The sequence below is a fragment of the Miscanthus floridulus genome, chromosome 3 (genome assembly GCF_019320115.1).
Source record: "Miscanthus floridulus cultivar M001 chromosome 3, ASM1932011v1, whole genome shotgun sequence".
In the NCBI taxonomy this organism is placed as follows: domain Eukaryota; kingdom Viridiplantae; phylum Streptophyta; class Magnoliopsida; order Poales; family Poaceae; genus Miscanthus; species Miscanthus floridulus.
Genome location: NC_089582.1, coordinates 16,787,080 through 16,813,192, shown reverse-complemented (window position 1 = coordinate 16,813,192; position 26,113 = coordinate 16,787,080).

The following is a 26,113-nucleotide window of genomic DNA, read 5'->3' as shown; positions in this document are numbered from 1 at the left end:
TTATACATTTATACGCGCATATAGTATGTTTCGGTTCAAGCACAATGAACGTATTAAATCACACAATTCAATCATAGAAATATATATATATATATATATATGCATGCATGCATCATATATATATTTACATGCATGCATGCATATGTGTATTTTACATTATATTATTTCATGTGCATATATTACAAAAGATTGCATTATAGTTGTTGTGACATAACAAGTTTCTTCTCATCCTCTAGCTTGGCTTCAATGGCAGTGTTGGGTCGAAGTAGAACTCGCCCTTGGAATCGATGACCTGCTCATTAAAAAATCCGGCTATAGACTCTTGAATTGCTTTGATTTGGTCTTGCCGTATGACCTTTTCCTCCAACCATCGAGTCTACAGGTTTGAATTAAAGGAAAATAAATTAATATATGTACATATATATATATAAAGACATAGTAACACAATCAATAATAATAATTAAATGAATATATAGTGTATTTTTAACGTACTTTGAGTCTCTCTGTAGGAGTTCTTTGGGAGACCACCTTGATAAACTTGCAAACATAGTAACCACAGTAGTTGTTCCCCTGTTCCTGCCTCAGACACCACTTTACGAGAAAAAGATTTGTCATCCAATCTGGTGATCCGGTGAAAGCTATATGTTTAATTAATAAAGATGATGCGATTCAGGGGACTTACTTTCAATGGGATTACATTCAGTGGCGCTTTGCATTTTTCCATGTGTTGCTTCTCAATAAAGGTTTTCCAAACACTGCCCAATAAAAAATTTGCCACGTCATCAGATATAGTTAATCATCATGTTTGTGTGTATATATAGTTGCTAGAGATCCCGAAATTACCTCTGGATAATATCTATCATATCTTGGTAGTCTTGTTGTGGTTTTCTCATCGAGTCATAGATTATCAAGTGACTTTTCACCAGATCGATGTCCATCAATATCCAGTGATTGCTGCATGTGTTTATAGGATATAACGCATAACACTCATTAATTAACTAGAATCAACATATGAGCCATTAAGGCTATGATCGACATGATTAACACTCACTTGAAGTTATAGGGAAAGAGTATATCCTTCTTGTGGCGTTGGTTCACTAAGAAGTTCATGAGGTTACTCTCTGACTCAGACTTCCAATTAGTCATTGGAGTAATTGGGTCTTTGAATACTATATGGGGATCAACAAAACCAATTTCATTGCAGCCTTCCTTTCTGAGCTCTGTCATTGTAAATCTGCATATATATAGTACTTGTTAGGATAATTTATATGCATATACACACATATGATGAGTTTAATAATAGATCGAAAGAATTATTACTTACAGGCAATAGCAGCTAATGATAACTTTGTCCAGAGAGGTCAGGTGGCATAGTTGATGAAATTCTGCAAAGTCAACATACATAACATCATCGCCACGGAACCAATGTTCGTCTCTAATTCTGACACCAACGCAGAAGTCTCCACTGGTAGACGCCTGCATGTACCACTTGTTTAGCAGGTACATTTGCGTCCCCAGATCAGATAAGGCTTGAGGGTTGTATAGACTCTGGCCTAGTACAAATTTTTTCTTCCAAATATCAACCTCCGCCGCACTCTCAATGTTTCCATCACCAAACATCTGGTAAAGGTCGAGACCAGTCTCATCAAGAAATTCACCAAGGTGATCCAAATCGACATCCGGAGGTATGTTTGCCTGATGCATTAATCCTAAATTCGAACCATATTCATTACCAACAACTAGCGGGGGGATTGATTGGTGCGCTTGTTGTCCGAGTTGGGCAACTCCTTTCCCTGCCCGCTTCTTTTTCTGTGCCGCCTCAATTGACTTGGTGAGAGTGCGGTCATAGTCTGATAACGTTGATTTGGACGGCTTACGAGATTCCCGCTGTTGATGCTGGTAAGAAGTCACCTTTTTTCTTAAAATATCCGGAGCTACGAAGAAGTACGGTTTCTCTGGGTTTCTCCTTGCTTCTTGATTCATTTTAAGTTTGTCATAGAATCTAGACATGTCTTTTTTATATGCATCAGTTCCTTCTTCCTTCTCTTCAGATATTATTTTGGGAATAACCCTTGGTTTCACGGTGGCTTTCTTTGCAGGCGGGGACTGGTTCTTCGTTTGAGGGGCTGGCCTCTTGCTAGGCTTCTTGGTAGGCGGGGGCGGGGGAGGCGTTGGAGACCTCCTTGGAGGTGTTGGCAGCGGCATTGGAGACCTCCTTGGAGGTGTTGGCAGCGGCGTTGGAGACCTCCTTGGAGGTGGCGGCTGCGGCGTTGGAGACCTCCTTGGAGAGGGTGTGGATGCAGCCTCGTCTTCCAACACAATGTCATCGTACAGAGCACTATGATGATCTGGCGATTGAACAATTGGATTTAGATTGGGGGAGGATCTGCTACAAAAAAAGGAATGACATATTATTATGAGCAGATTGTTAATTATTTAAGCCAATACAAATTAATGATGTAGTGTTTTCATCCGCACGTACCTATGGTGAGGTAGTTCAGGAGGAGGTGGAGCCGACATCCCTGGAATGATGATGTAGCGCTTGCGCCATAGAATGAATGTCTTCTCCGCTTCTCCTAGAGTCTTCTCGCCATCACCTCCAGGAATGTCAAGAGGCAAATCACTAAAACCTTTTTCAGCTTTATCTACCGAGATGGTGGCATATCCTTCTTGGATTATATTCCCATGAATCCTTGGTGTCTTGGTTCGGTCGATAGGATTAACAAGACCGATAGCCACCTTGATTGTGGAATTCTCCTTCGGAATGTGTAGCTCACACGTTGTACAAGGTTCAGTGACGTCATCCACAGGGAAGCGCAGTCCTGTGTCCCCTTGATTTGGTATCTCCGTGGAAGCGCAGCTGCTTTTCAACTGAACAGATTGGCTAATGTTGATTCCTGGCTCTGATGCCTGCTTGCTTGCACTCACTGCTATTTGCACTTGCCTTTTGATTTCCTCCTGCATTCTCGCTTCAAGGTTTTTTTCCCGCTCCTGTGCTTCACGCACCGCTTCCTCCAACCTCTGGAGCCGGTGTGCCTCTTCTTCCTTCTTTCTCTGGCGACTTCTGTAGGAAGGTCTGTCCTGAGGGAATCCATGCTCCCACGAGACACTTCCTTTGCCTCTAGTTCGGCCACCATGTTCAATAGTCCCGATGGCGTATGTCAGCTCATCCTTCTCTCTGTTGGGCCTGAACGCACCACTAGCAGTAGCTCTCTGAGCATAAAACAATCTTTCTGCTGCTTCTTGCAGTCTTGCGCCATAAACGCACTTCCCTGTCTCCTGGTCTAGTGTTCCCCCATGAGCGAAAAACCAATTCTTTGCACGTTCTCCCCACTCGAGTGATTCTGGTCTGATACCCTTGGCAAGAAGGTCTGCTTCCATTTTGTTCCACTTCTTAATGGCAGTCGGGTAGCCACCTGATCCCAAGGTATGGTGGTATGTCTTCTGTTGGGCATTATGTTGGTTCTTTATCACCCGACTCACACCCTCTTCTGAAGTCTTGTACTGTACAAACTCATCCCAATAGGGCCTCTGCTTTGAGATCGGGCCTGGGACAGTAAAATCTGGTGCTATGTTCTTCTTGACATACGTCGTGTATAGGTGTTTCTTCCAAGTCTGAAACTGGGTGGCCATCTTCTTCATTGCCCAATCCCTAACTCGCTCCTTCAATTCATCACCATCTATTATATCATCATAATCATCTGTTTGGAGCGTGAAATGTACCAAGACATCATTCCAAATTAACGCCTTGTCACGATCGGAGACAAAACTGATATGAGGAGCATTGGTCTTCTTCTTCCATTCACGGGTACTAATCGGGAGCCGGTCCCGTACAAGGTAACCACAGTGGTGCACAAATTTCATTTTATTCGGCCCCCCCCGGTTCTCCTGTATCCACATTGAACTCTGAGATGATGAAGCGACCCTCCAATGGCTTTTTGGGACCTCGAACATTTTTACTCTTCGTTGTAGTTGTTGATGTCGATCCAGAGGGCTACAAAACATAAACATTATTTTTAATGTCATGAGCACACATAAGACATATGATAATATATATATATAGCTAATAATAAAAAATATATACTTGGCCAATATGTTGTTGCTCATTTTGTTCAAGAGCTAAGTACTGACTCCCGTCATCTACATCCTCTTGCACGTTATTTTTAGCACCATCATCGCCGGCAACTTGAGTGCCAGTGTTGATCAAATTCATCATCAACTCCTCCTCATCCATATTTCTCGGGTCGGCCATCTAGTTTCAAAAAACAAAACCAATATATAGTACGTCAAATCTTTGCTTATTACATGCGTAAAATCTACAAACAATATGCATTATTAAATCTTGCCCCTCGATCACGGACGCAATTCGCCACACTAGGACGAACTACGTCGGTACTAGGGCGAATTAGGGCACGAGAAAGGGCGGTGTGACAAGAGTGGCGGTGCTCCACTCCGCCGTATATATGTCTGTACACATGGGTGAACGAGGGCGGCGGTGCTCCGCCGTATACATAGAAACGCATGGACGAAATGCATATGAATACAAATGACGTATATATACGTGTCGGCGCGGTGGCCGGTGTGCTGACGACGATGACGTGAGGCGGGCCGGCGTGCTGACGACGACGACGACGACGTGAGGCGGGCCGGGGCGGTGTCGGTGCGTGATGTTGTGATCCTATGTACCATGTGATCAACCATGTAGTCATTCATCATATGAGAAAATTCTATGTTAATAATATAAGTATAAGTCATTATGAAATGTAAGTATATGTGTCTTATTGCTCATATAACCATTACTATTTCCGAAATGATAAGAATTTATTTTCTTCTTTTACAGGCGATCTCTGATGCTATGATATAAAGTTTGAAGATAGTCTTCCCGAAAAAAAATATGTAATGCTCATATTACTTTAGCAACATTAATATATTATATCTGTATATTCAAAGTTCACAAATGAAGAAACATGTGATATTTTTGATAAACTAAAAAACGCTTAGTTTACAAACTGGGTATCAAAATTGAGTTCCTATTTGACCATTATATATCCTACAACAAATCCTTCAAAAAAAAAGACCCTACATGAATATATTTGGATAAAATTTCGTTAACAAACATTGATCTATGAAGATAGAAAAAATTCTTCTATTAATGTAGCGTTGTTTCCGAATAATATATAGCGTGTTTATTAACAAACATATCTTAACAGCAAGCGGATGGTTCGTAGCGTTGTTTCCGAATAATATATAGCGTGTTTATTATACAAGCCATGGATTTATATCGATCCAATTAATTTCTAAAGTAATTTTATTGGTGATCCTTAATTATACTTGTCATTTAGAGTTCCAAATATTCAAAACTTGCCTTAAGATATGTTTTTATTTAAAATCATTTAGAGTTCCAAATATCGGCAGTGTACGTACTGGAGGGCCTCGGGCCGGCGCGGTGGGGCAACGCGCGGTGGAGGGCGTGTCGGGCGCGGAGGAGGGCGCGGTGGAGGGCCACGGGCAAGCGCGGAGGAGGGGCACGGGCGCGCGCGGTGGAGGCCGCATGAGGAAGAAGACGGCGACGCCGGTGTCACGGAAGGCGAACGGACGCGGCGCGAGGAAGAAGAGGGCGGCGGCGGTGTTCGACAAGGAAGAAGACGAGCGGATCGATCTGCCAGGCGCTGGAGGTTATATAGCAGAGGAGAATTACTCCCGGTGCCAGCCACCAACCGGGAGTAAAACCCCTTTACTCCCGGTGCGTATTACCAACCGGGAGTAAAGGTACCTTTACTCCCGGTGCGTGTTACCAACCGGGAGTAAAGGTATACCTTTACTCCCGGTTGGTAACACGCACCGGGAGTAAAGGATTTTTTTTGGCGGGCCGCGAAACTGCAGCCCACCTTTACTCCCGGGTGGGCTTCCCACCCGGGAGTAAAGGTGGCCTGCAGTTTCGTTTCCCGCCTGTTTTAAGCAATAGTCTTGTTACATACAATAGAAATGCAATAGTTTTTATTAAATACATAGTAAATTAAATAAAAGGCATAAAATTATTTTGTTAAAAATATGAATTTTATTTTTGTTTATTGCACATAGGAAAGGTATAGGATGCAGTCATTAGGACATGCATGTATCTTCTCTATTTCTAGCCCCATAGGACAGACAACTTGTTTTGCTTCGTAGGTAGTGGCGGGCAATTCATTGTACTTCGGAAGCATCTTCTTTTGGATTTTTAGTAACTCTCCAAATCCCTTGTCAGATACACCATTCTTTGCCTTCCATTGCAGCAATTCTAGTGTGGTTCCCAACTTTTTCTGCCCTGCATCATAAGTTGGGTACAACAATTTCTTGTGATCTTCTAGCATCCGCTCGAACTTGATCTTCTCCTTTTCACTTTCACATTCTCTTTGTGCATCACGAATGACCTGACAAAGATCATCAGCCAGCTCATCTTCTGCGACTACCTCTTCTTCAGCTTCTCCCATTGCAGTATCATTGAAGCACGCACCATCAGGAATAATATCATTGTCGTCCCATTGTTCTTCTTCATCTTCTTCCATTACAACACCGGTTTCTCCGTGCTTTGTCCAACAAATATAGTTTGGCATGAAACCCGACTTGAACAAGTGTGAATGAAGAGTCCTTGAGCAAGGATATTCCACCGTATTCTTACATATGGCACATGGGCAGCACATGAAACCGTCGCGTTTGTTTGTCTCGGCAGCACGTAATAAAGAATGCACGCCGTCAATGAACTCTTGTGAGCGGCGATCAGCATTATACATCCAATGACGGCTCATCTGCATTACATGACATAAATATCATATTAAAACCTAGATCATAATTAATTATTTATACAACATGCGTGCCACCACAAAAGATACAAATTTATGAAAGCATCGCTACAATGTAGACAATCCCAACTACCACTAAAAGAACTAAAGCTAAAATACATTTCAGGAGCACAAGGATTTCGCGACCAATCTCAACTAAAACAGACAGATCCCCCGATTGTGCAACATCTTTGGGCTTCTTCGGCTGGATCACTGCCTCATTAGCCGCCGTATCTGCCTGTTGTGCAAGATATTTTTGCACGAGTTCAACATACTCTTCCTCCCAGTAGAAGCCTGAACATCGTCCACTGCCATCCCACTGAAATTAAAACAAAAAATTAGAACTTTAATCACAACCATCATGAAAATAGGTATAAACTAACCATAATCATTAAATACGATAAAATAACTCACATTGCGATCCGGACACTTGTAGAAGATACGATCCTTGTTGGGACCCTCCTTCTTCACTCGGTACTCCATCACAATCTTCATCTCATCACGACACTTGCCGCATGGAATGAGAGGAAGGCCCGGCCTAAGTCGCTTTGGAAACCCATGAGAGGCCGAGGACCCGGAAGCAGTTGCCATCTACTCTCTATACTCATTTTTTAATACACTATAAATTTCTTCTTTTATAAACAAATAAAATTAACAAACTATAAAATTATCTAGATCTCTAAACAATGATATTTTTAATGGTCATTGTGTTCTCGTCTTTTACTGCGGCAGGTAAGTAATTCATATGATATTTCCGCAAATTAACAGAAGAATGGGAATATACACACATAACAGACTACTACGACGATATCGGGACGTGTGAATAAATAACCATCCGTACTAGTTGACCTTGCTTACGTGATCATCTCGGCGAGCATTTCTCCACCGGACAGCACCGTACTTGGTCAAGGAAGAGCTCCGATTCTATGAGGAAGGGAACACGGTCTCCCACGACTGTTGTCGCTCTCCCTCGTAGAATCAAAGCTCCTCCTTGATGTCCGTTACCGCTCGACAGAGAACATGCTTGCCGAGCTGAACACGGTCCGCAAGTTCAACTAATACGGATTTTCTATAATTTTCTAACTATTTTCTAAGTTTTTATTTATATATACTACGTTTAGGTACGGTGATTGACAGACTACTACGACGATATCGGGACATGTGAATAAATAACCATCCGTACTAGTTGACCTTGCTTACGTGATCAGCTCGGCGAGGATTTCTCCACCGGACGGCACCGTACTTGGTCAAGGAAGAGCTCCGATTCTACGAGGAAGGGAACACGGTCTTCCACGACCGTTATCGCTCTCCCTCGTAGAATCAAAGCTCCTCCTTGACGTCCGTTACCGCTCGGCAGAGAACATCCTCGCCGACCTGAACACGGTCCGCAAGTTCAACTAGTAAGGATTTGCTATAATTTTCTAACTATTTTCTAACTTTATATTTATATATACTTTAACCTTCTTTCATGTAAATATGCAAGCTTAAAGTGATTTTGAGCTCAAATTGCTTACAAATGAAAAAAAACCACAATAAAGAACCATAAATATATATAGTGAATAAAATGGCATAAGAAAATGGTAAAAAATGAGAGTATGAGATTGGTAACCTTTACAACTGAAGAATCGACGGAGGAATCGAAGAATGGATGGAGGAACAATGGAGGGAGGGAGGAAGCAAGAACACTACTGCAGTGAGCTTCAAAATGTGCTGAGCTCGGGCTCGGGGAGGAAGGAGGAGACGGCCGATTTATAAAGGGAGAACATTTAGTCCCGGTTGATGGATCCAACCGGGACTAAAGGTAACTTTCCAACCCCGGGCGCAGCCACGGCCCGGGAGTAGACCTTTACTCCCGGTTGGAGCCACCAACCGGGAGTAAAAGTATACCTTTAGTCCCGGTTGGTGGCTCCAACCGGGACTAAAGGTCCCTGCCACCTCTGTCTGGCGCAGTAGCCGTTGGGCAGGGGCCTTTAGTCCCGGTTGGATCCACCAACCGGGACTAAAGGTATTTCTAGTCCCGGGGGCAAAAAATTCCGGGACTAGAGCCCATTTTGGCCGAGGATCAAAGGTCTGTTCTCTACTAGTGAAAGAAATTTAGAATTAGCCCAATTCATCCCCTCTTGGGCATCTTGATCATTTCATCCGCCTCCAAAACTCACTGCAATTTTAGAAGACGCTTAGACTTTGTGTTCGTCTCGGAAAATCATAGGCCCTGTCTTGCAAAATCATTTTTTTAGTAACGGACAGCTATGGCTCTAATTCTTTGTCAACAATGGTATGTCCGATTGGTTTCGAATCTGCAGTGTAATATCCTTTCATGTGCTTTCACCACCTTGTTTGTCATCACTTCATTGATATGTTATTTAATTGTATTTAATTAACTTATTATTAATTCGACCTATCGGGGAAGTTTAAGAAAATTCTAGAGTGCAGTAGGGTATCACACATTCAAAGATTCCCTTTGAAAAGTTTTTACAATTGTTTCAAAAGGAGCACTACTACTGCATGCACGCTTGTATGGTTCATTTTTACTTCTGGAAGTTCTTCAACATACTATTGGATCAATAATACATAGCTACACCTAACAGCCCACAATTGATTGATAAGAAAAATTTATCATTCTATATAACATTTCGTACGCACAATCACATTTTGATTCGAAATGCCGGTCATATCCTGAAAAAAAAGCATATATTTGATTGCATAGATAGAAAGATCCTTTTTTGACCAAAGGGACCCAGCACACGAATTCCCAAGTGGTGCAAAACAAATGCTGAAGGAATATATATCAATCAACCAAAAATAAGCAAGAAGAGCATCACTAGAACATAGACAATCATATCATGCGTTGCATCAAACCCCAGCATTCATGCATGATGAATTCCAGACATGACTGATGGCTGGAGTTTAAAGAGATGGCGCAATATGCAAGCTAATAAAGGTGAACTAGCAGCGGTCGTAGATATTCTGATGCGGCAGACCACTGTTTGTTTGGTTTACACACTCCAGATGACAGGTTGCATGGCTCGATGCCTCCACAAAGAAAAAGAATAACGAGAAGAAATGACAATTTCAGAGCATCTCCAACGGAGCTGCCTAAATCAGACCCCCTACTTATCTGTTTGAGTAGCTACCTATACCTATTTCAATACAACCTTTTTTTTGTTGTTGTTTCTGCCAGCAATGCTACCCAAATCAAGCCACCCAAAACCATCCTCCTAGAGAATGACACATGGGACACCCACATGGCATCCTCTCTCATGTTCTTCTTGCCACAGACGCCGGGGAGCCGTAGATGCGTAGGGTCGCGCCGTCTAGGGAGGTTCGCCGGGCAGGGCAGGCCGTGCCACCGGGCCTCGCCTCGCCGGGCAAGGTCGCGCCTCCGAGCAGGCCACGCCACCCAGGGTAGGCTGCGCCTCTCTGGGGCTGGCCTCACTGGGTAGGGCCGCGCCGCCGGGGCTCGCCTCGCCGGGCAGGGCTGCGCCTCCGGGGCAGGTTGCGCCGCCCAGGCAGTGTCACAGGGGAAGAAGCCACCTCTGGGAAGAAGAAAGGCGGGTGCGTTGGGAGCAGTTGCTGGGGAAAATATTTGGGTAGTCTAGTTGGGGGCCAACAGGAATGGATAGTGGAAGGGGGAATTTGGGTAGCCCACAAATTTGGGAGGTCTAAGTAGGGGGGCTACTGGAGCTGAGTTTTTGCTCTCCACTGCCCAAATTGGAGATACGAGACCATTTGGGTAGTGATGCCGGAGTTGATGTTAGATGTCAGCAAGTAACTTTGGTAGTAGCAGCAGGCTATGCAAGCGGTGCAAGTGATGAGTTGCTAAGAAGCTACTGGCCAATCAAAAGCATTGACGACACTTGGACGGCCAGTAGATAAGATTCAGATCTCACACGGGAGGCTCAGAATGGCCAATCTAATGGAGGAATATATGCAGAGGGCCTGGAGCTAATCGAGTGTCACCGACGCGTGGCCCGGCCCACATGTCTGCCTGATGCCTTTGTAACACAAACAATGACGATTTGACCAGCATGGCATGCAGCTAGCATGCATGTGCGCCGCCTTTTCCACCACCTCGCTACTGAGGGAAAAAAAAGATAACCGCAGTGGGCGGCTGCAATGAAAAGTCCTGGGCTTTTGGCTCATCACCTAACCTAACCTATCATCAGCGTTTCCGAAACAGTTCATCATGGTGCACCCCACTACATGCTAAGCTTCTTCCACTGAGAGTGCTGCAGTGATCAACACGAATAAAGTCCAAGCATCGTCTAACCTCGACCGGTAGATTCAGCATCTTGCTCTAGCTAGCACTTAACCTTTTACCGGCCGCCCGGCACCACTGGAAATATAGCTAGTATATATGGTTAAATAAAGAAGAGATTCAGTAAGAACCTTCCTACCGCAGATGATGGTAGAATAATCTCGATGACCGTTTCACTAAAACAAAGATGATGCTTTTGTGTTGAGTGGAGGGCTGAGAAAGAAATTAAAGAAAACCCTACTTGGTCGATCATCTGAAACCCAACAGTCACTGTGGGTCGTCGTCTCTTTTTCTCCCCCAAAGCTTTCCCCGACCTCCTCGGACATCTCGCTAGCGACAAACAAGTGGTGTTGAGTAAAACATTCAGATTAACTGAATCTTATTTGAAAACGATACCAACAGATTTCTTTATTTTAAAGCCGGCGACAAGAGAAATGCCGGGCATATATTATTAAAGAAGAAGAGTTGTACAAATAACCCAACAAATAAAAACCATCACCCTCACAAAGATTCAGATTAACTGAATCTTATTTGAAAACGATGCGAACATATTTATTTTATTAAAGCCGACGGCAAGAGAAATACAGTGCATATATTATTAGAGAAAAGAAGCTGTACAAATAACGGTACCAATAAAAACCATCACCATCACAAAGAAAAGAATAGACGAGAACAATACCAAGAAACACAGCACTCAAAAGCATCAGCCGTCAAACGCCACTATGCACACTGCAGAAAAACAAGCATTGTAAACAAGCCATGGGCATCCCCACACAAGCCACCTTCTGTTGGTTGTCATAGCGGCGACGAGCCAGCCACTGGCCTGCTTGGGCAGTCGAGACCATGCCATACAACATGGACTACAGCTAACCCTAACGGTTGCCAGCCCATTGTAGATATCACCCCTAGGAGGAAACTCTGAGACACCATCCACACATGTACCGGACACCAAAACCGAAACCTTCCAATATACTCTAAGATTGCTACTTGCTAGTAGTCAGTGTCGTTGCCACACCAACATAAACGGTCAACCTCACCAAATTTAATTAGAAGCCACCACCACCTCACAGAACTGACCTTTGCTAAGCGAGGCCAGTCATCCACTACCAGAAATTGTAGATTTCGTGAGAGTGCAAAACACGTCACGAAATATGGTTTTACTCTCACGAAAATAATACATGAGGGTACACCGTCACGCATCAACTCTCACGATAATAGACACACGAAAATCCCATTTTCATGAGAGTTCATCGCCACGGATTCTTTCCGTGGTGGGAGTCCATGACGGCCACCCTCATGAAAATAACGTTGCCACCAGGTTTGCTTCAGTGTTTTCGTGGCTGTATTTTGTGCTATTTCATGAGAGGTCACCGTCATGAACTGATGTCATGAGAGTTCAGTATTTCGTGAGAGTCACCGTCATGAAATAGATTTCGTGGGAGTTTGGTATTTCGTGAGAGTCACCCTCATGAAATTGATTTCATGATAGTATCACAATCACACAGAGAATATAGTATTTCGTGAGAGAACACCACAACAAAAACAAGTTATTTCGTGAGAGTATAAACCACCATGAAAATTACCCAACGTGGGCATCTCAATCCAAATTCCAAATGCACACATATGGTCCAAATATCAATCCAGAACACAAATATAATAAATTCCAATACTGGATATATGCATCTGATTCCAATCCCAATATATTCCAACTTCATCCAAGTGTCCAACCATTACACTAAAAGGCAAAATAAGACCTCACAAATTACAAGTCCATCTAAAATTCTACTACTACCACCAGTACATGCTTCCTAAGTTATTCATGTACAGCCATGTTACAGGCCACGTCCTGCTTTTAGCTAAGACCATCTAACATTATTGTACTAAGTTATCTAAGCTCAACCATACATGTTCAACAGACAAAAGACTGGCATAAGCTTTTCAAAAGACAAGTCCTCATTGTCCATATGTCCTCGCTGTCCATGTCGGCACCATGGGTGTCCTCATCAACATGAGATGGAACTAGTGGTTAGCTGAAAACAGATAGTACTATGTAAATATCAGTTGGACTTCAAAATTTCTACAGATTATTAAAAGGGTGGCCTACTCATTCTGTAGCATTGCTTATGGAATTGTTCTCTGTAACTATTTTGACTGAACTGAGTGCTATTTGAGTGATTCTCCATCTAGTAAAAACTATCTGATCTAGTGTATCTATAAAATACTAATCTTCCTTTGGTAAATACTATATAGGTACCTTGATAGGCCAATAAAAAAGTATGAAATATTACTGAATGAACTTAAATTACAGACAAAGGCAGAGAGCAAATATTGTTGTATCACACTTATCAAGCATGAGAAGGCTACTAAAACAGAACTTGTATAATCAGCTTTAATTTAAACTAGAATGAAACTCGACTTACCAACTAATCATTACAAGAACAAGATATGGTAATATAGTAGTAGACTCCAGGTGACATGCTTGGACAACACTACCATAAAATTGATCACTTAGCAATAGGTACAGAGAAGATCGTATCCTTCTTTGAAAATAAAAAATTTATTACACTGAAAATACAAGGCGATACACAGAAAATACAAGTCTTTGAACATAAGAATCAACCAGTCAAAAAAAAAAACAACACTATTAAGTTGTCCCAGATTAAAAATCACTAGCATGTTGTATTTGATCAAAACAGAATTATGGCCTAGCATCTAAGTACTTCAGATTCAATTTCAAGCAGATCTGCAAGAACAAGGTCTAAAACTAATCTAGTGAAAACGAGACAAAATTCTACACCCACGGATACTACAATATGGAATTTACCAATCAAGCATAGACAACAGCTACAGCTGGGGAGGCATAACATTGGGGAAAACTTGCCTGAACATGTACAGTAGAATAAACCTAACATGTACATAATGCCTTCCTAGTTGTTCTTACACTTAGGCATATCATATATAATATTGATGTTTTATCTCTGGCCTTGTTGTTCTGAAGGTTAGACAGATATGATGCTGCAGACTAGTGGCCGTGTTTGATAATACTAACAGAAACATTTCATATATCAGTTTTACTGAGTAAGTCATCCAAATCTGCTATTTGTATGAAAAACACTCACTGAAAGCACAACCAAATCTGCACTTAATCAGAAATGGTTCTTCACGTAACAAAATACTATTAGTCTATTGGTTCTTCACTGAAGGGACCGTGACGCCTAAGAGGGGGGGGTTGAATTAGGCAACTTAAAAATCTAACTTCTTAAGCTATGGCCTCTTCTGCTAACCCTAGCAAAACCTATGCAATAGATAAACCATCTAGATGTGCAACTATGGTTTTGCTAGTGTGTTGCTATCTCTACCGCAAACGTAGTAAAGTAATCAATGTAAATGCGGAAGCTAAAGAGCAAGGTAGAGATATGCAAACTCCCGTCGATGACTCCGGTATTTTTACCGAGGTATCGAGAAGCGCGCAAGCTTCCCCCTAGTCCTCGTTGGAGCCCCTCGCAAGGAATCCCTCGCAAGGGCCAAGCTCCCGATCGGGTAACTCCGTGGATAGCCTCGGGCCTTCCCCACGCGCAAGTGGGTCTCCGACGTGCCTCTCGGCAAGCCTCTCCCGGATGCTCCCTGCCGTCTTCACCATCAAGCTTCCGGCCAAAACGCCGCGGGCCTTGTTCCCTTCGGTACACGGTGGCGGCCACACCACAAGCGCGGTTGGTGTGATCTCGCAAGACTTCAAGCCCCTTCGGTGTACAACACTTGTGCTCGCAAGCACGGGGTGGCAAGAGGTATGCAAACCTCACTAAACACTAGGCATACACCTAGAGCAAGCGCATAAGCGGTGGTCTAATCAACCTAAGCACTTCGCAAAGCACTTATGCTAATCACCTAATGAAACACTAAGCACTATGCATGTGGAGATCACTAAAATGGTGTATCAACACCCTTGGTATGTTTCCTCAGCTCTACGCTTCTCAAATGGCCGGTTGAGGGTTGTATTTATAAGCCCCACTGAGAAAGTAGCCGTTGGGGTCGAACTCCCGCAATTCTGCTACTGACCGGACGATGAATCGTCCTGACTGGACGCGTCCGGTCATCCCGACCGTTGCAGCCGTGAACCACCGATCGGATGCTGTCAGCGTCCGGTCGCCTGCCACTGGACGCGTCCGGTCGCAGTTTCGCGCGCCTGGAACCTCTCTGTACTCGATCGGACACTGATGCCCTGCGTCCGATCGGTTGTCGCCAACGTCCGGTCCAGCGTCCGGTCGCCTCTGCGAGCTCGTTTCTTCACGATCTTGCGTACGGCTTGGTTCCAATCTTCATGCTTGGACTTGGCTTGATCTTTTGGGTCTTCTCTTCTGCTTCAAAGGTCTTGCTTGAGGTGTTGATCATCGAATCATCACGTCGCCTTCGTCCAAGTTATGTTTTGCACCCTATTGAACTACAACACAAACACTTGCAAATTCATTAGTCCAATTTGGTTGTGTTGGTCATCAAACACCAAAATCCAAAGTAAATGGACCAAGGTTCCATTTTCCTTACAATCTCCCCCTTTTTGGTGATTGATGCCAACACGACCAAAGCAAGCAAATAATAAGAATTTGGAAGTTAAAAACTACCTACTTGCTAGGATGCAATGCAAAGGGCAAGGTTATATGATACTAATTGATAGATACCAATTGAAACTTCACTTAAAAGCTTGTCTTGCCCTTGCAAATGTCCCCATGTGACATTATGGATTTAAAGCCTAGCTTTCTAAAAAAAATCTCCCACTACTTAGACTAATCCATAATTCACTTTCCTCCCTTTCTCGGACCATTACCACTTGTAGTCTCATCAACTTGATGCTTGCCTTTGGTCCTTCAAATTCTCCCCCTTTGGCATCAAACACCGAAAAGGAAGACATTTGTAGCACAAGGGAGGGTCAAATTTCATGATCCTTTGTGTATAGAGTGAAATGGATCACAAGATTTGACTCTCACATTATATAGACTAAGCTCTCCCTAAATATATGCATACATATGGTAGAAAGCAAAGCATATGCATAATTAGCAATTTATTATACAAGAGAGTTTAATCTATATAATGCATGGAGAAAGCATATGAATATGAAATGAGACCAACATGATGATGCCAATTGTAGAATGATGCTTAACTCCAGGGACTCCAATTTCATTACAATGAGACTACTACACATGTGATAGGTTTTTTTAAAAAAAAATGATACCATTTGAACAAGTGTTAGTCTCAAAGCATATAAGTTGTGGATTAAGCTCCCCCTAAATTTGTGCACACAAGTGTTGAATACTTATAAAATTTGTGCACATTGATTTAAGTATCAAAATACCATTTGAAAGATGATATTTGGGAGAGATTATCTACAATTTGGACTTTGGCACATATTAGATAATTAATTGTTAAACAAGCTATGTGCCGTGCTCCTAAACAATTTTAAACCATGTAGGTTTGCTCCAAGGGTTGAAGATGAAACCGAGCAAGCCTACCATATGATACACCTATTGAATGCATGACAAAAAATTTAAGCATGCAAATGCAAACATAGGCATGAAGGATAACTAGATGCTTTAACAGTATAACAATTGAAAAACAAAAACAATTGAAATGAATACTAATTGGAAGTAATGACATCTAGTTACCTAACATGGGAAGGGGAATTTGGGTCCATAGTATTCACTAGCCTACTTGACAATTTATTTGTTCATCATGATGCACCCTATGAAATGCAGCCATACTTTGCCAAGTCTCCAAATTCCTCGTAGTCTGACGGACTTCTTACATCCCTTTCGTGATCCAAACCTTCTTGGTGCTCTTCATATTGGAAATGATTTCCTTTGGCACCCAAAAGCGTTTGACCCCATTGTTGGCTTGCTTGTTCACCTTGATGGCCATCACCTTGTCATTTTTCTTCTTCTTCTAGAGATAAGGTGTGGAGGCCTTCTTGTCCACCTTGTTGATGCAGGTGTTGGAGAGCTTGCTTGTTTGCTTTTTCTCCTTCTTCTTTGCTCCTCCCCCATTCTTCACCTTGCACTCATAGGACTTGTGACCTTCCTTGTGGCACACGTAACAAACCACGGTTTGTCCTTCATCAAGCTTCTTCACTCCCTTGACGGTGTTATCTTGATGAAGTTGGGTTTGCTTCGCCTTGCCTTTCACTTGAGTCAAGTCCTTGGTGAGGCGAGCTACTTCTTGCTTGAGTTGCTCATTCTCTTTTGCAACCTCTTGTGTGCATGTATCTATAATCACTTTCTCAACACAAGCTTGGTTGCACAAAGGTGAGTCTAAACATAAATCATTGCAAGAGGTAGATGCATCCTTTTTAATTATGTTATTTCTTTTAGATGCCTTGGTGGGGGTATTTTTGACGGCCTCAAGATTAGCAACTTTATTTGTTAGCTCATCACAATATTTGCACATGATTTCCATTTTAGCAAGCAAACTTTGATAATCATTTTGTGAGCTAGCTAACTTTTCTTTTAATTTTTTATTTTTCTTTTCAAGTTGCTTATCATTAATTGTGCATGCACTTGTTGTTGCACTAGCCTCAAGTTGCTCAATTTTAGTAGATAGTTCAACATTGAGATTTGCAAAGTTTTCATATTGTTCAAGCAAATTCTTGTATGCTTCTTGTGAACTACCTAGCTCTTCTTTTAAAGTTTTGAGCTTCTTTTGTTGACTAGTGCAAACTTTAGCATATTTAAGATTTTGTTGCACAATTGTATTGTAAGAAGGCAAATCATCATCACTATCACTCTCACTAGAGGATGAGCTTTCGTTACCTCGTGCCATAAGGCACACACGAGAAGAGCTTGATGATGAGTGCTTGTGACCTCGCCTCTTGTGATGGTTTTCTTCTTCACTTGAAGAATCATCCCATGACCTTATTGTTGTGAGGGCTTTGTTCTTGCACGCCTTCTTCTTTGTCTTGGGTGTGGGCTTGTTTGGACAAACTTTCACAAAGTGCCCCAACTCGCCGCATCCACAGCATCCCCTCTTTCTTTGCTCGTTTCTTTGATTAGTGAAAACGAGGTCTTGAATTTGGATGGGCACACCCTTGACATTGAGCCTTACGATCATCTTCTCCACCTTTTTGATAAGTTTGATTGATTCTTCATCAAGGTCGGAGGTGGAGGAGGAAGATTGATCATCATCACTTGATTCTTGTTCATCATCATCATCATCATCCTCATCTTCTTCTTCTTCACTTGAGGAGCTTGAGCTTGAGCTTGACTCAACTTTCTTGCCCTTCATCTTTTTCTTCTCGCTACAAGCGAGAGCTTTGCCTTTGCTTGATGAAGATGCTTCTCCTTGACCCATCTTACGTGACATTTCAAATGCCACTAGCTTGCCAATGACAATGCCCAGGGTCATGGTGCTCAAGTTCTCCATGTTGTGAAGGATGGTGATGATGCTTGCATATTTCTTTTGTGGTAGAACGGAGATGATCTTCCTTACGATGTCCGCATCATCTAGATTTAATAATCCTATTGAATGGAGCTCATTGATAATTAGATTCAATCAAGAATACATATCACGAACAAGCTCATCATCATTCATAGCAAAGGAATCATAATTTTGCTTGGCTAGACAATGTTTTTGCTCACGAACATTACTTGTGCCGTCATGGAGCTCTTGGAGTTTTAACCAAATTTCATGTGCCGTATTTAAAGTGAACAGTTGGTTAAACACATCCATGCTAAATGATTCAAACAAGCAATTCTTAGCTCTAGCATTGAAATGCATTTCTTTTTTGTCACTCTTTGTGGGTTTTTCGGGATTCTTGATGGGTTTCATCCCATCATGAGTGACTCTCCATACACCCAAATCAACCGCCTCAAGGTGGCAAGCCATTCTAGCTTTATAGTATGGGAAGTTAGTGCCGTCAAATTGTGGAGGCCTAGCGGTATCCATCCCAACCACTCTACAATAGCATCGGCTCAACGGCGGTTAAGCCAAAGGTCCAAATATGAGCCAACCGGCTCTGATACCAATTGAAGGGACCGTGACGCCTAAGAGGGGGGGGGTGAATTAGGCAACTTAAAAATCTAACTTCTTAAGCTATGGCCTCTTCTGCTAACCCTAGCAAAACCTATGCAATAGATAAACCATCTAGATGTGCAACTATGTTTTTGCTAGTGTGTTGCTATCTCTACCGCAAATGTAGTAAAGTAATCAATGTAAATGCGGAAGCTAAAGAGCAAGGTAGAGATATGCAAACTCCCGTTGATGACTCCGATATTTTTACCAAGGTATCGAGAAGCGCGCAAGCTTCCCCCTAGTCCTCATTGGAGCCCCTCGCAAGGAATCCCTCGCAAGGGCCAAGCTCCCGGTCAAGTAACTCCGTGGATAGCCTCGGGCCTTCCCCACGCGCAAGTGGGTCTCTGACGTGCCTCTCGGCAAGCCTCTCCTGGATGCTCCCTGTAGCACAAGGGAGGGTCAAATTTCATGATCCTTTGTGTATAGAGTGAAATGGATCACAAGATTTGACTCTCACATTATGTAGACTAAGCTCCCCCTAAATATATGCATACATATGGTAGAAAGCAAAGCATATGCATAATTAGCAATTTATTATACAAGAGAGTTTAATCTATATAATGCATGGAGAAAGCATATGAATATGAAATGAGATCAACATGACGATGCCAATTGTAGAATGATGCTTAACTCCAGGGACTCCAATTTCATTACAATGAGACTACTACACATGTGATAGGTTTTTTTTAAAAAAATATGATACCATTTGAACAAGTGTTAGTCTCAAAGCATATAAGTTGTGGATTAAGCTCCCCCTAAATTTGTGCACACAAGTGTTGAATACTTGTAAAATTTGTGCACATTGATTTAAGTATCAAAATACCATTTGAAAGATGATATTTGGGAGAGATTATCTACAATTTGGACTTTGGCACATATTAGATAATTAATTGTTAAACAAGCTATGTGCCGTGCTCCTAAACAATTTTAAACCATGTAGGTTTGCTCCAAGGGTTGAAGATGAAACCGAGCAAGCCTACCATATGATACACCTATTGAATGCATGACAAAAAATTTAAGCATGCAAATGCAAACATAGACATGAAGGATAACTAGATGCTTTAACAGTATAACAATTGAAAAACAAAAACAATTGAAATGAATACTAATTGGAAGTAATGACATCTAGTTACCTAACATGGGAAGGGGAATTTGGGTCCATAGTATTCACTAGCCTACTTGACAATTTATTTGTTCATCATGATGCACCCTATGAAATGCAGCCATACTTTGCCAAGTCTCCAAATTCCCCGTAGTCTGACAGACTTCTTACTTCCCTTTCAGGATCCAAACCTTCTTGGTGCTCTTCATGTTGGAAATGATTTCCTTTGGCACCCAAAAGCGTTTGACCCCATTATTGGCTTGCTTGTTCACCTTGATGGCCATCACCTTGTCATTTTTCTTCTTCTTCTAGAGATAAGGTGTGGAGGCCTTCTTGTCCACCTTGTTGATGCAGGTGTTGGAGAGCTTGCTTGTTTGCTTTTTCTCCTTCTTCTTTGCTCCTCCCCCATTCTTCACCTTGCACTCATAGGACTTGTGACCTTCCTTGTGGCACACGTAACAAACCACGGTTTGTCCTTCATCAAGCTTCTTCACTCCCTTGACGGTGTTATCTTGATGAAGTTGGGTTTGCTTCGCCTTGCCTTTCACTTGAGTCAAGTCCTTGGTGAGGCGAGCTACTTCTTGCTTGAGTTGCTCATTCTCTTTTGCAACCTCTTGTGTGCATGTATATACAATCACTTTCTCAACACAAGCTTGGTTGCAAAAAGGTGAGTCTAAACATAAATCATTGCAAGAGGTAGATGCATCCTTTTTAATTATGTTATTTCTTTTAGATGCCTTGGTGGGGGTATTTTTGACAGCCTCAAGATTAGCAACTTTATTTGTTAGCTCATCACAATGTTTGCACATGATTTCCATTTTAGCAAGCAAACTTTGATAATCATTTTGTGAGCTAGCTAACTTTTCTTTTAATTTTTCATTTTTCTTTTCAAGTTGCTTATCATTAATTGTGCATGCACTTGTTGTTGCACTAGCCTCAAGTTGCTCAATTTTAGTAGATAGTTCAACATTGAGATTTGCAAAGTTTTCATATTATTCAAGCAAATTCTTGTATGCTTCTTGTGAACTACCTAGCTCTTCTTTTAAAGTTTTGAGCTTCTTTTGTTGACTAGTGCAAACTTTAGCATATTTAAGATTTTGTTGCACAATTGTATTGTAAGAAGGCAAATCATCATCACTATCACTCTCACTAGAGGATGAGCTTTCGTTACCTCGTGCCATAAGGCACACATGAGAAGAGCTTGATGATGAGTGCTTGTGACCTCGCCTCTTGTGATGGTTTTCTTCTTCACTTGAAGAATCATCCCATGACCTTATTGTTGTGAGGGCTTTGTTCTTGCACGCCTTCTTCTTTGTCTTGGGTGTGGGCTTGTTTGGACAAACTTCCACAAAGTGCCCCAACTTGCTGCATCCATAGCATCCCCTCTTTCTTTGCTCGTTTCTTTGATTAGTGAAAATGAGGTCTTGAATTTGGATGGGCACACCCTTGACATTGAGCCTTACGATCATCTTCTCCACCTTTTTGATAAGTTTGATTGATTCTTCATCAAGGTCGGAGATGGAGGAGGAAGATTGATCATCATCACTTGATTCTTGTTCATCATCATCATCCTCATCTTCTTCTTCTTCACTTGAGGAGCTTGAGCTTGAGCTTGACTCAACTTTCTTGCCCTTCATCTTTTTCTTCTCGCTACAAGCGAGAGCTTTGCCTTTGCTTGATGAAGATGCTTCTCCTTGACCCATCTTACGTGACATTTCAAATGCCACTAGCTTGCCAATGACAATGCCCGGGGTCATGGTGCTCAAGTTCTCCATGTTGTGAAGGATGGTGGTGATGCTTGCATATTTCTTTTGTGGTAGAACGGAGATGATCTTCCTTACGATGTCCGCATCATCTAGATTTAATAATCCTATTGAATGGAGCTCATTGATAATTAGATTCAATCAAGAATACATATCACGAACAAGCTCATCAACATTCATAGCAAAGGAATCATAATTTTGCTTGGCTAGACAATGTTTTTGCTCACGAACATTACTTGTGCCGTCATGGAGCTCTTGGAGTTTTAACCAAATTTCATGTGCCGTATTTAAAGTGAACAGTTGGTTAAACACATCCATGCTAAATGATTCAAACAAGCAATTCTTAGCTCTAGCGTTGAAATGCATTTCTTTTTTGTCACTCTTTGTGGGTTTTTCGGGATTCTTGATGGGTTTCATCCCGTCATGAGTGACTCTCCATACACCCAAATCAACCGCCTCAAGGTGGCAAGCCATTCTAGCTTTATAGTATGGGAAGTTAGTGCCGTCAAATTGTGGAGGCCTAGCGGTATCCATCCCAACCACTCTACAATAGCGTCGGCTCAACGGCGGTTAAGCCAAAGGTCCAAATATGAGCCAACCGGCTCTGATACCAATTGAAGGGACCGTGACGCCTAAGAGGGGGGGTGAATTAGGCAACTTAAAAATCTAACTTCTTAAGCTATGGCCTCTTCTGCTAACCCTAGCAAAACCTATGCAATAGATAAACCATCTAGATGTGCAACTATGGTTTTGCTAGTGTGTTGCTATCTCTACCGCAAATGTAGTAAAGTAATCAATGTAAATGCGGAAGCTAAAGAGCAAGGTAGAGACATGCAAACTCCCGTTGATGACTCCGATATTTTTACCAAGGTATCGAGAAGCGCGCAAGCTTCCCCCTAGTCCTCATTGGAGCCCCTCGCAAGGAATCCCTCGCAAGGGCCAAGCTCCCGGTCAAGTAACTCCGTGGATAGCCTCGGGCCTTCCCCATGCGCAAGTGGGTCTCTGACGTGCCTCTCGGCAAGCCTCTCCTGGATGCTCCCTGCCGTCTTCACAATCAAGCTTCCGGCCGAAATGCCGCGGGCCTTGTTCCCTTCGGTACACGGTGGCGGCCACACCACAAGCACGGTTGGTGTGATCTCGCAAGACTTCAAGCCCCTCCGGTGTACAACACTTGTGCTCGCAAGCACGGGGTGGCAAGAGGTATGCAAACCTCACTAAACACTAGGCATACACCTAGAGCAAGCGCATAAGCGGTGGTCTAATCAACCTAAGCACTTCGCAAAGCACTTATGCTAATCACCTAATGAAACACTAAGCACTATGCATGTGGAGATCACTAAAATGGTGTATCAACACCCTTGGTATGTTTCCTTAGCTCCATGCTTCTCAAATGGCTGGTTGGGCGTTGTATTTATAAGCCCCACTGAGAAAGTAGCCGTTGGGGTCGAACTCCCGCAATTCTGCTACTGACCGGACACTGAATCGTCCTGACCGGACGCGTCCGGTCGTCCCGACCGTTGCAGCCGCGAACCACCGATCGGACGCTGTCAGCGTCCGGTCACCTGCCACCAGACGCGTCCGGTCGTAGTTTCGCGCACCTGGAACCTCTCTGTACTCGATCGGACGCTGATGCCCTGCGTCCGGTTGGTTGTCGCCAGTGTCCGGTCTAGCATCCGATCGCCTCTGCGAGCTTGTTTCTTCGCGATCTTGCGTACGGCTTGGTTCCAATCTTCATGCTTGGACTTGGCTTGATCTTTTGGGTCTTCTCTTGTGCTTCAAAGGTCTTGCTTGAGGTGTTGATCATCGAATCATCACATCGCCTTCGTCCAAGTTATGTTTTGCACCCTATTGGACTACAACACAAACACTTGCAAATTCATTAGTCCAATTTGGTTGTGTTGGTCATCAAACACCAAAATCCAAAGTAAATGGGCAGAGGTCCATTTTCCTTACATTCACTTAACAAAATAATATTAGTCTATTGTTTAAGAGCATAGAGCATACTATACGATGATGCGGCTCCGTTTTTTCCAAAGAAAGAAAACACATGCCTCGCCGTTAATTTAGGAAGACAAATCCAATCTCACCTCATGTACTCTAACCAAAATATCTAAACCAGAAATATCTTTGTTAAATTACAAAAAAATGTCTTTCTTTCTCAAGTGCATCATGTACTTTGTGTCATTGCCAATTCAACTAAACTACATGAATAGAGCTTTGTTTTGCATACATGTACAGAAGGTTCATAAACACACATACATATCATATGTTGGAGTTATTTTCATACAAAACATTTTTCATTTCACAAATCAAACACTACTGGAAACTCGAATACTTCTGTGGGTGATGAATTTTTCTGTGCATTTTTCTCTATACACACAGAAAAAAAAATTCTGTGCGCTTCAAAAATCCCGACAGATATTAGAAAACCCACAGAAAAATTGCGTGATTTTTCTGTGCGTGTCAATACACACAGAAAAATTGACATTATTCTATCAGTCATTTCAAAACTCACAGAAAAACTATATACATGCATAGAAAAACTATATACAAAAAAACCCTAAACCTATCTCTCCCTATCCCAAACGCACCGCCCGCACCCGCCCGATCAGACCACGCCCGCACTCCCGTCGCTCCTAGGTCTCGCAGTGGCCACCCCCTCCTCTCTTCCACCGTTGCGGTGGCCACCCCCTCCTCCACCGGTGAGGCCACCACCCTCGCCTCCACTACAACTCCTCCCCTCCCTTCCCTCAAAAGATGGCGGTGGCTGCCCGTGCTAGGCCAAATGGCGGTGCCTCCGCCCCCAGATCTGCCTCCTGCCACACCAAGGAGCTTCACCGCCCGCCGCCCCCAGATCTACCTCCCCCTCCTCTCTTCCACCATCGCGGCGGCCACCACCGCCCCCAGATCTTGCGCGGGAGATCTTGTCGTCCTAGGGCCTGGGCTAGGGTTACCGCCCCCATTTCGCGCCTCTTCTTCCTCCTCTAGTTTGGTGCTCTCTCTCCTCTTCCTCCCCATCGAGCTCGCTTGACCTATACGGTCAACCTCCACCGGTGGATTCATGTTGGTCCTCCAGTGCTCCGACAATATATCTCACCTGCCCCCATCTCCTGCCCCTCTCTGTGCGGTGATTTATGTTGAATCGTTTGTGGATTTTGTTTGTCGTCCACTGATATTAGGGTTCATGTTCTTAGATACTTAGATCTGGGTGACATTTTTGTTGATCTACATGTTTAGATTTGCTTTTGTCTTGTTCCACCCTCAAATCTATGTGATGTGCACCTCTTATTTGTTGTACACATGTGTTGTCGCCTAGATTTTGCACATGATGATGCCTAGTCCGATTTACAAACTGAGCAAAGTGCCTTGGTCGATGATGTTTACTTAACCCTAGGCGCTGGAGGAGCACCCTATGGTTTGGCAGCCGCATCTTGCTTAAGTCCATAGCTCTAATTCTAGTGAGGGTTCTTTGTGCTGAAGCATCTAGAATTTATGACACTGATGTTCAATCTCTTGATATGACTGTGATGTTCAAACTCTTGATATCTATTTGGCCAATGATGCAACATGAAAAATAAACTCTAAGGTGGCTGCAATTTGTTTTTTGTGCATTCTGTATGATTCTCATGACTGTCATCAAACCATGGGACATGATCTTAGTTTTCTTCTATCTGTTTTTTTTGCCTTGGCAGCCACCTATGATTGAGTATCTGGAAATTGTACCAACATATCGTTAAGCTGAGGCCTCACTTACTTTGCCAATGATGATATCATATTAAGCATGCTAAGAACTGGTGACCTTGAGCTTGTGTTGAGGTACTGGAACTTTATTTCTTACTCTGTTTGTTTCTTATGCTCCAAGCTCATGGTCAACCGAGGAGCAATTGATATCTGAGGCCAATGTGTTGAATACTACATCATTTGATCACCATCTTATTATTGGTATTTTGTGTACCTGGGCTACATGCCATGCGCAGGTCACTGGTTTTGCGTGCTAATCTACGTTGATTGTTTAAGACTAAGACTTTGAGTATTATAAGTGGGTCCTAACTCTAGTAGAACTGTTAATACCTGCGCCTTGTCATCATGTTTTGTTCAGCGCTCATGACCTATTTTTTTT